Below are 10,263 nucleotides of genomic sequence, written 5' to 3'. Positions count from 1 at the left end.
ATTGCTCTGCAGCCTGGAATCAGGGAGAAGACGGAGACCGGTGCTCTGAGTGTTGACCTGTTTCTTTCTCTTTCCTGCTGAACTTAACAGCCTTATTTGTTTTCCTGGGAATTTTGTATGACACAGGAGAGATAATTGTGTCATAGCCCAATATAAGACAGTAAGACCTATACCCCTGAGAAGCACTCAAATTTACTTAGAGGAATAAAAACTGATTTTCTGTATTAGTTTTCTATGGTTTCCTCGGTATAGTCCAAAAAGGTTTTATTGTTTCATATAGCAATTAGCTCCTAACAAGATACCTCACAACCAATAGTAAAACATGTCAACAGGAAATATAATTGAGTCACAGCTCAACTTAATATGTATTATATATTAACTATATATATTTAATATATATAGTTAATATAATATATATTTAATATATAGCTAGTAAGCACACATATTAATATAAATATGATGTTGTGGATATTATATTTTATAAAATATTAATGGCAATATAATAATTGCATTTATACTAAAAATAAAGTCAATCACATATTTACAAAAAAAGAAATTTCACCTTGTCAGACAGTACTTTACATGTTTTGATTTTCTTAGAGGTTACCACTTGGCAAATGTGGGCTGCCATGTTTTTAATTTATCTGACACCTATATTGGCTCTACATCTCTGAGTAGAAGCGTTTTTATGAAATATAGCTCTTCCTTTCCATACTACATTTTCTTTGATGAAGGCTTTCAAGGAATGCAGTAAAAACACCTTTAACATGAACCAATTAACATTGATTAAAGCTAATCATCAAAGCCATAAAAGACCTTTTTTCCAAATCATGTGCCTGAGATTTCACTGAATGTTTTTAGCAGACATTTCATGGAACTTCCAACTGGTTCACCTCCCACCCAATCATCTTGTGCTGACATGTACAGTCACAGAGTTTGGCACGTCACTGAGAGTCATTCCCCCTCAGTCTTTACAGAGTTGTGAACAAACAAAAACACAGTAAACAAAAACCTAGCTTCTCTAATGTAAGATTCTTCTCATTATTTTACAGCCCTCATACTCATGCACAGTAACCACTGCCACATACCAGAATGAATACTGAAAACCATCCCCTCATTCTCAAGAAGCTATCTTCATAAGAAAGACCCATATTGTCTCTTCACTGTCTATAACCTACTTTTATAGCCGAGTGAAATACTCCTCTTGTAGGATTTTGCAGATTTATCCTGTTCCTGACTCAAGAGTCTTCATTCTTATGCTCTGAAGCATATTCAGCAGTTTTAAGAGCTCTCTTTGTTATTTCCCCCCAAAACTGACAGGTTTCATTATAAATAAATTTCTTTTTGCACAGCAACAGAAATCATTAATAAAATGAAAAGACAAGCTATTAAATGGGAGAAGCTATTCACCAATGGTACATTTGAAAAGAGGTTAATATCTAAAATATATGAAGCACTCATACAACTTAACACCTAAAAGACAACCTGATTTTAATGGACAGAGGGCCTGAATAGAGATTGTTGAAAGAGGACATATCCATGGTCAATAGACATGCGAAAATGCTCAGTGTCACTAAACATCAGAGAAATGCAAATTAAAGCCATAACGAGATGTCATCTCACACCTGTCAGAATGGCTATTGTCAATAAATCCACAAATAGCAAGTGCTGGCGAAGATGTGAAAAAAGGGAACCCCTCACGCACTGTTGGTGGGATTGCAGATGGGTGCAGTCACCATGGAAAACAGTAAAGAGATTCCTCATTAATTAAAAATAGAAAACCATATGACCCAGCCATCCCACTTCTGGGTGTTTATCTGAAGAAATCCAAACAGTAATTTGAAAAGATATATACATTCCTATGTTCATCACAGCATTTTGTACCATAGCTAATGTATGGCAGCAAGCTAAGAATATTACTTGTCCATTAAAAAGAATGAAGTATTAACATTTGAGATAGCATGGATGAACCTAGAGGGTATTATGTTAAGTGAAATAAGTGACACAAAGACAAATATATGATTTCACTTATACCTGGAATCTAAAAAACAAAATAAATTAATGAAACAAAAAGAAACTCATAGATACAAAGAACAAACTTGTGGCTGCCAGATGGGAAGGGGATTAAGAGACTGGGCAAAAAAGTTGTAAAGGGATTAAGGAAGTACAATTTGGCAGTTACAAAATAGCCATGGGGATACAAATTACAGTACAGGGAATATAGTCAGTAATAGTGTGATAACTGTGTGTGGTGTCATGTGGGTACTAGACTTAATAGGGGAATCACTTTGTTAGTAATGTAATTGTCTAACCACAATGCTATACACCTAAAACTAATAAAATATGATTGCTAACTGTAACTGAAACATTTTAATTAAAAGAAAAATGAATTTCAAAGGGTTTCTGAGAAGTGGAAGTTTCTGTGTTACGTAGCTTTTGTTAACCATTACCAATTTAAAATATTTCATAGAAAATTTTAATATGAAAATGAAAAAGAAATAAAGAAAAAATATAAGACAGTAAAGAAAACAGAAATGGAGAAAAATAAGGTGGAGTTAGAGGGAGAAAGATAAGTGATGGAGATGAGAAAAATAAGCAAAAATGGTGGCAGAATACCTGGTGGTGGAGAAATGACTCACCCCCAAACCATGTGCAGAGTAATATAATGTTTATAGACTTTAAAAGCAGACTAGCCTGATTCATATTCAAGTTCCACTACTTTGTGACTAAAAGACAGCGAGACATTTGTTTAAATGTCTCATGCTTCATCTTTCTCATTTAGAAAGTGGGAGACAGTATTGGGTGAAGAAGATGAGGGATTAAGAAGTAAAAATTGGCAGTCACAGAACAGTCATGGGGAAGTAAAGTACAACAGGAGGAATAATATAGTCAGTAGTACAGTGTTCACTATTTGTGGTGCCAGGTGGAAACTGGAAATACCAGGCAGGGGCAACACTGTAAACCATATGGTTATCTAACCACCCTGTTGTACACCTGAACCTACACAAGATAATATTTAATGTAAACTGAAATTGAAAAATAAAATACAATAAATAAATAGATAGAAATGAGCTAGGGACTACAGTGTGGGAGAGCATTATTCCATCGAGACGCTCTGATGTGCAGTCTATGTTTCCTTGATCAACTCAGGAACTGCTTCAACTCTTTATGCCAAATGCACAGGAGCCTTTCATTGACTGTTGAATGAGTTACTGATGCAGGTTGTTTCAGTGGTCCACGCAGTGCAGTGACTGTTCCAGGCACCTGCACAGTGCACTGGTGGGGAAATAGGAAGGACCAAAGGTTGGCAGCAGGTATTTAAAGTTTCCAACCTGCCTGTCTTTTACTCTGCAGTCTCCTGCCCTCGCCTGCCTGGCACTTCCTCATCTAACGGTGATGAATCAAGTCTGAGTAGCAGGTCCATTATGTTTTGTTCCTCTGTTATTCATTAACTTTTTACAAAATATTATACAATGTGGCTGCCTACATTTGATTTATCATTTAATATACTGAGAGCACATCTTAATCTCTAGGGTATGGATACACAGTTTTAGTTTCAGAAACTTTCAGTTTCACAAGAAGAAAATAAACCACAAATATTTATGGATAACTCATACATCAGCCAACAACCTCTGTCACTTATAGATTTGGGTGATACTGCCTTTCCCTCCTTTTCAATAAAGTGGATTTCCAAATGCCTCCTAAAATGTTAGCTCCAAGATGCACATTTCCCTATATTTTTCTCATCATTTGTGAGACAGGACTCATTGTTTGCTCTTTTGTTAAAATCCTCTAACACCTCTATTGTGATATTCAGACCTTTCTAGTTTTTTAAAGAAAATAATAAGTATTCTCACTGAACATTTTTGAATTAAATAAACTTCTGTATGGGTTTCAGAATATGCCACTCCCACATACACCACTGTGGCACATGGATAATTTTGAATTGTAGGTACTTGAAAACCGGCCAATGTAAGAGGGGCTGACTCCCTGAGCCTCCTCTGTCCTGCTGCAAACAGGAGATAAACTTCCCTGTGAAGGATGCCCTTCCTGTACCTGCAGGCAGGTTGTCACCAAAAACAGGGAACTTAGGGCTGAGAGAGCAGTGTAAATAGAACTTGTTACTCCTTTACCATACTGCTTCCCTAGCTCCAAGCCCTTTGTCTTAAAAATAAACAAAGATGTATTGTTTTTTTGTCATTTCCTTCAATCTCACATCTTTGTGGGGCTCCCATAGGTACAAATGTAAGTAATGTGTGATTGAGTTTATCCCTCATTAATCTTTGTATTATGAGGGTCTCAGCTAAGAACCTACAGGGAAAATTATTTTTCTTCCTCTACACTTTGCTTACAATTTTTAGATTCTAAGCAGTAGATCTATTTCATAGCTTATAGTCTTTAATTCCCTTTTTGAGTCCTTGTACTTCTCTCATATTATGTTTTATTTTCATTTGTAACTTCTGAAACCATTTCACAAACTCCATATATTCTCAGAATAGCAGAGAAAACAGATTCGTCTCATCACCAAGTGTTGCACCATAATCGTTAACATATTTAAAAACTGCCCTATACTTCCTGAAAAAAAAACATGATATAGGTACATACATGCATATCTGTGAAAAAAAGAGACACAAATAACTGTGGAACAAATGCAATGTGGTCTAGTCACTAAATTTAGCTAATTTTAGAAAAGGGGGAACAGCAACATAGCTTTCAAAGCAAATAGATCTAGTAGTTTTGATGGTGAGACTCTAATTTCCTGTAAGATCTCGTCTCACAGAAAAATTATGTATATGTTCTGTTCTTGGCTCTTGCTTGAACTTTAATATTTATCTTACAGCATTAAGTAGGCATTATCATATCTTCCACTGATGAAATTCCTTAAAACTTGTTTAGTGGCTTAACAGTCAAAGCAATTACCTCTATCACTGCCTAACTGGGCAGCTTGTTCTCCAGAGCAAAATTAATAGATATCATTTAATGGTCAGAGCTGTTTCTGACCTTTCCATGACTCCAGGACACTGAAACTGTTTTTTCAATCTACTGCACTTACATAAAAAGCTGCTGCCAACAGCTTGGATTTAGCATCAATTTGATAACAGAAGGTCTTTCCCAGCAGGGTCAGCACACTTGGCGTGTAGGGTACAGCAGCAACAAGACCTGTCAATATTATGAAAATGCAGCTCAGAACACTGACATTAAAAACAAAAATGTGCAGCTAAGCTTTCTCCTGAGAAACATAGGACCTACTTACTATCACTACACCCATGCTACCATAGAGTTTTGAGCTGAAATGAGTAAGTTATGAGATATGCAGATAAATAAATGAAATAGGAGGGCAGTGTAATTCAAGGACTTGGCAGAGCAAACCAGAATACAAAAATACAGTTTACAGTTTATGATTAAAAATGCATGTGACTGAAACTAAAGGAAGTACTTCCATAAATAAAAAGGCAAAAATATGAGTTCTGTCCAGAAAGTATCTAGCCATGTACTATGAAAAATAGAGACATTTATTGGAGAAGATACAAGAAACATTGCACATAGGACAATGATGCCTCAGTCCGCCTCAAAGTAGGCACCTAGGACCTCACACAGTTCTCCCAGAGTCTCATCCACTGTTCAAAACATTCTACAAAATCTTTTGTTGGAATATTCCTGAATCTCAATGATGGTCTGAAATCTCTTCCCTTTCAAAGGTGATTTTAGTTCTGGGAAAAGCCAGCAGTCACAGAGTGCCAAATCTGGACTGTAAGGAAGCTGAGTCACCTGTTGTGTGATCTTTGTTGATTGCAGCTCATACATGTTCAGCCTTCTCAGCTGTTCTGCTTATTGCAGACTTTCTGGAACATGGATCACTTTCAGGAACATGGATCGCAAATGCATCTTTGAAGTGTTTGTACCACACTTTTATTTGTGCTGCACTCATTGCATCATCCCCAAAAGTATTGTGAATCATTCAAATAGTTTCTGTGGAAGAACAGTCAAGCTTAACACAAAATTTGATGCAGATTTGTTGCTCTTCTTGCTCAGTCACTTTGAATATAACAGCCACACTGAACACTTGCTCACTCCATGTCATCTATCACCTCCACTGACTAGGACAGTGAAGCCGTCATTGTTCACACATGTGCATTCCAGTGTACTCTCCATGGTGGCCAGGTTACATTAATGTCACATAGACCATTTTCATTACATTAACAATGGCTGGGCTTTTTTCATACAGATCTGGTATACACAACTTCTTGAAGATTTTCACTTTCTTCTGAACATGTATAGCAACAGATATCAACTGAGAAAATAGTGGTAGGGATATTTCAACTCAGAAAACAATATGAGAGCACTGATGCAGTATTAGCAGAAAGCTGGGCCATATATGTACTTTTATTACTGTCCTGAGAGGTTTTAGATGTGTTGCAAGTCCTCATTGCCAGGCTTTTATACAACACCACGTGAGCTACCCTCTCTGAGGAAGACCTCTTATTATCACAAGTATGGAATGAGTAAATATGACTATATTTTAAATGTCATATATTTAAAACAACTTTAAATAAAAAAATGAACGTAAACAGCTTTAACTCCTGTTAATGTAGCAAGATGTTTTTATTTGACATGTATTAATGATAAACTCATTTTAAATAATCAGAAAAAATATCCTTTGACCTATATTGTTATTAAATAAATTATAATCCTTAATATTATCAACTCCATAAACAATTACTAAAATAATAAACCAACCCATGTTTAAAAAATAGTTTAAAATTTACTTTGGAAACAAAAACTCAGAATACAAATGTATTTTCTAAGATCTTGAATCTCAGAAAAGGGTGTTCAAAAGCAGATGATTAGAGACTCTAACAATAGGGTCCTTGCCACCCCTTTCTATAAATAAACATCTAACTGAATATAACGACATAACTACCTAATCCCACCAGGAACTGATTCCTCAGTAAGTATAAATTCGACATAAGTAAAAAAAAAAGTTATTGTGAAATGATTAAGTCTGGGTGAAAATATTATCAACACAAACCTTGTTTTTTCTAGGTCTTTAGAAATTGAATCCCAGTGTTGAACCTTAACCATTTTCTCATTTCTCCCTCTCCTTATTTCATTGTTTCCCCCCAGATTCTTCTGTTTGGTGATAACAAAAGCTTCTAAATTGCTGATCGGAAGATGAAACTGTCAGAAGCAATTTTGTTAACGTATCTTTTAAAAATGGTTTAGAAAAAAACCCAATATGTTTATGCCTTTATCTTTGGCTAACTAATATATTTTAAAATAAACTATAAGTATTATATGAGAGCTGAAATTTTGAGACAAAATATAATTCCCCTGTTGAGAGTTATAGTGTTAATATTCACATTACTTTCTATTTAAAAAAAAGACAAAAATGTTCAGTAAACATAAAACAGCATTTTCTAACTTCTTGATGACCCTTACTGTTAGGAAAGGCAAAATGTCCTTTCATTGTCTGAACGCGGAATTATCAATAATATTAGCAATTTGAGAAGAGTTTTAACATCTTCAAAGATACTTTTTTAAGTTTTATGATAATCAAACAAGCTTATACATTTTTATCAGATGATAAAGTGTTAGGTAGCCTAACTGATTTACTCCTTTCCTAAAATAAATTATTTATCAGAAATTATCATTTTTGCATCTTTACAATAGCCTTATAAATGTCATTTGGAGGATGAAACAGAAAACCCATTAGTATATATTTACTTGGCAGCTCTGAGTGCTATATATTTTTTAATATCTATTTGATTGAATTAGTGCTGCTATGTCCTAGTCCATTGGAATCACATTTAAAGTTACAATGGATAGTGTGCTCTCATACAAAGTCACTTTTCCTTGTAAAACCATGATGATTATAATCAAAATCAATTTCAAGGGCTCCAAGGACTTTAGGATTACCACACTGGCCAAAGTAATGGAAAATTAAAATGATTTAAAATCCATTTTAGTCCTGTGTATCTTAAATATTACACTTTATCACATTATGTAAATTACGTATATTTGCAATGTAGTGTAGTTAAACAGCCCCTTATGTCTTCATGCAAGTGATAAGGGTAACACACTACCCACTTTGTAATGAGTGCATAAAATGATAATTTTGTAGGCAAACATTCCCAGCTCTCTGGCAGATGGCATAAAAGGCTGTTCAAGAAACCTTTCAAAGCAAGTTGAAATAGTCTGATAGTGAATTAATGGCAAATGCCATCACTGTAAGTTTTAGAACACACAAAATACTTCAATTTTTCTGATAGCAAACTTTAGCCAAATTGTACCAATACATTTATTTTTAACTTAATCTTTCATTACTTCAGATGGATCAGAACTATAAAATATTGCCACAATTATTGGCGTTTCCTTCATTATCTACAAACTATGTTTATCTATTTTGATTGTAACCATATAAGAATATGCAATAATTGTTTAAGTACATTTTCATATGTTAAGTTGTGGGGGTGACTTTCCTCGCAAGTCCCCCCATGTGCCACGGATGAGAATGAATATGACCGAGACATGATGTGATCTGCTTAGGGAGGAGAAGTGGCCATTTTCCCTGCTGGGAAAAAGCCGTGGGCTGGTGGCCAGTTTCTCAGGGGAGACAAAGGCCAGCAGTGGCCAGTTTCTCTGAGGAGAAAAGGCCTTGAGCCCCCTCCTCCAGAGTTTTTATTGGGTTGCAATACACAGAAATACAGGACAGCAAGGATCAAACAGTAGATAACATTTCAAAGAAACCTGAGGGATTACTATGAGTCCAAGTCTGTCAGGAACAGAGTTTTGGGGTTTCTTGCTTGAACCCTTAGCAGAGCAGATTTCACAGATTTAGCAGCAAGTCTTTGTGATGCCAGATTTTTCCTCAGGACACGCTCTAGCAAGGCAAGGAGCTGCACCCTTCCCAACAGGTATTCAGGCTTAAGGGGATTAGAGCCAGGAAGCACTTCTCTAAGAGAACATTTGTCAAAGCCCGGGGGAGGGGGGGGAGGCAGGGGGGAGTAGGGGGGTGAGAGTCCATTGCTCTCTGTTGGAGCACCCTGAGTCCTTCCATGATGGCCTCCCAAGTGATCGAGTCTGGCTTAAGTTGCCCCCCGCTGTAGGGGTCTTACCCATCATTGACTTCCAACCAAGCTCTGGGGGCAGGGAGAGGAAACTGAGGCAGTGTTTGCTACCAGAGACAAGCCTTGTCTCCTGCGGCTTGCATTCCAAAGGTAGTCAGTCGCTCACTCATCCTTAAGCCACAAGGGGTAGAGAGTTACAATTCCTGAAATCAGGCAGAGCGTTCCACAACATTAAGTAGAATATATAGTGCACTAAAAATATACCTGTTTTTCTGCCTTCAATTTTGTCCTTCCTTATTTTTTGAAAATAAAAGTTTATAGTTTTAGGTAACAGGTTGATATATTTATTTTCAGTATTTTTTTCAATTAATAGATGTAGGGGACCAGTTTGTCTTGGCCTGGCAAATGTGACTCAGCTCTGTATGGAAAACCTATAGAAGTGAAGTGGTGGGCAGGAGCCAGACCTTCAAACTGAGTTTTCCCGTGGGAATCAGGCCTAGAAAATACTTACCTATTGTTATGGCTTGCTCTTGCTAAAACTCCCTCACCCTGGTCTAGAACAACAAATGTATATTGTTTATCTTCAAGATGATTTCCAAAGCCTGTGTGAGCTCTCCCAAGGACAGAGCTAATGAGCTCCTTGCCACCCCCCTCTGCATGCCATTTCTGTTTCCTTGATTGTACCTAGAATGTAGATAATAATGCTCTGTGTGATAGAGAATAAATCTTTCTATGATGTAAGAAAACAATAAAAGCCTGTCTAGGCAAGGGTCGGGGCACTCCCCTCTTGAGGGAGTGGCCAAGGCACCATAGGCACTCTCCCCTTGAGAGAGTAGTCGTGCCTGTTCCCTTTTTCCACACAGGATTGTTGTCGACTGTGCATTGATTCTCGTCATATACAACAACAGGCGGACTCTGCTGGTCAGAGTCTGCAACAAATAGATAGAACATTGATTGCATGAATTACAGAAAGAATTTATCTTCACACTTTCATTCAGGGATGGACTAATCATTCCCATTGGATACTGTGAATTTGGGCCTTTATCTCAGTTTTGTGTTTGTTTTTAGTTGGTCAGTCACATGTTTTATGATTTTTTATGTCTTTTAACCCTCTAACATAGAGCTTATAATCAGTTTCTTTATTTTTTTATTTACTCCAAACCTCTGAAATTTTTAGCATAGTTCTATGCCAGTT

The sequence above is a fragment of the Artibeus jamaicensis genome, unplaced genomic scaffold, assembly GCF_021234435.1.
Source record: "Artibeus jamaicensis isolate MK-2021 breed Jamaican fruit bat unplaced genomic scaffold, CSHL_Jam_final contig_415, whole genome shotgun sequence".
Classification (NCBI taxonomy): Eukaryota; Metazoa; Chordata; class Mammalia; order Chiroptera; family Phyllostomidae; genus Artibeus; species Artibeus jamaicensis.
The sequence above is the reverse complement of the archived record's forward strand: the minus strand, read 5'-3'. Positions refer to the sequence as shown.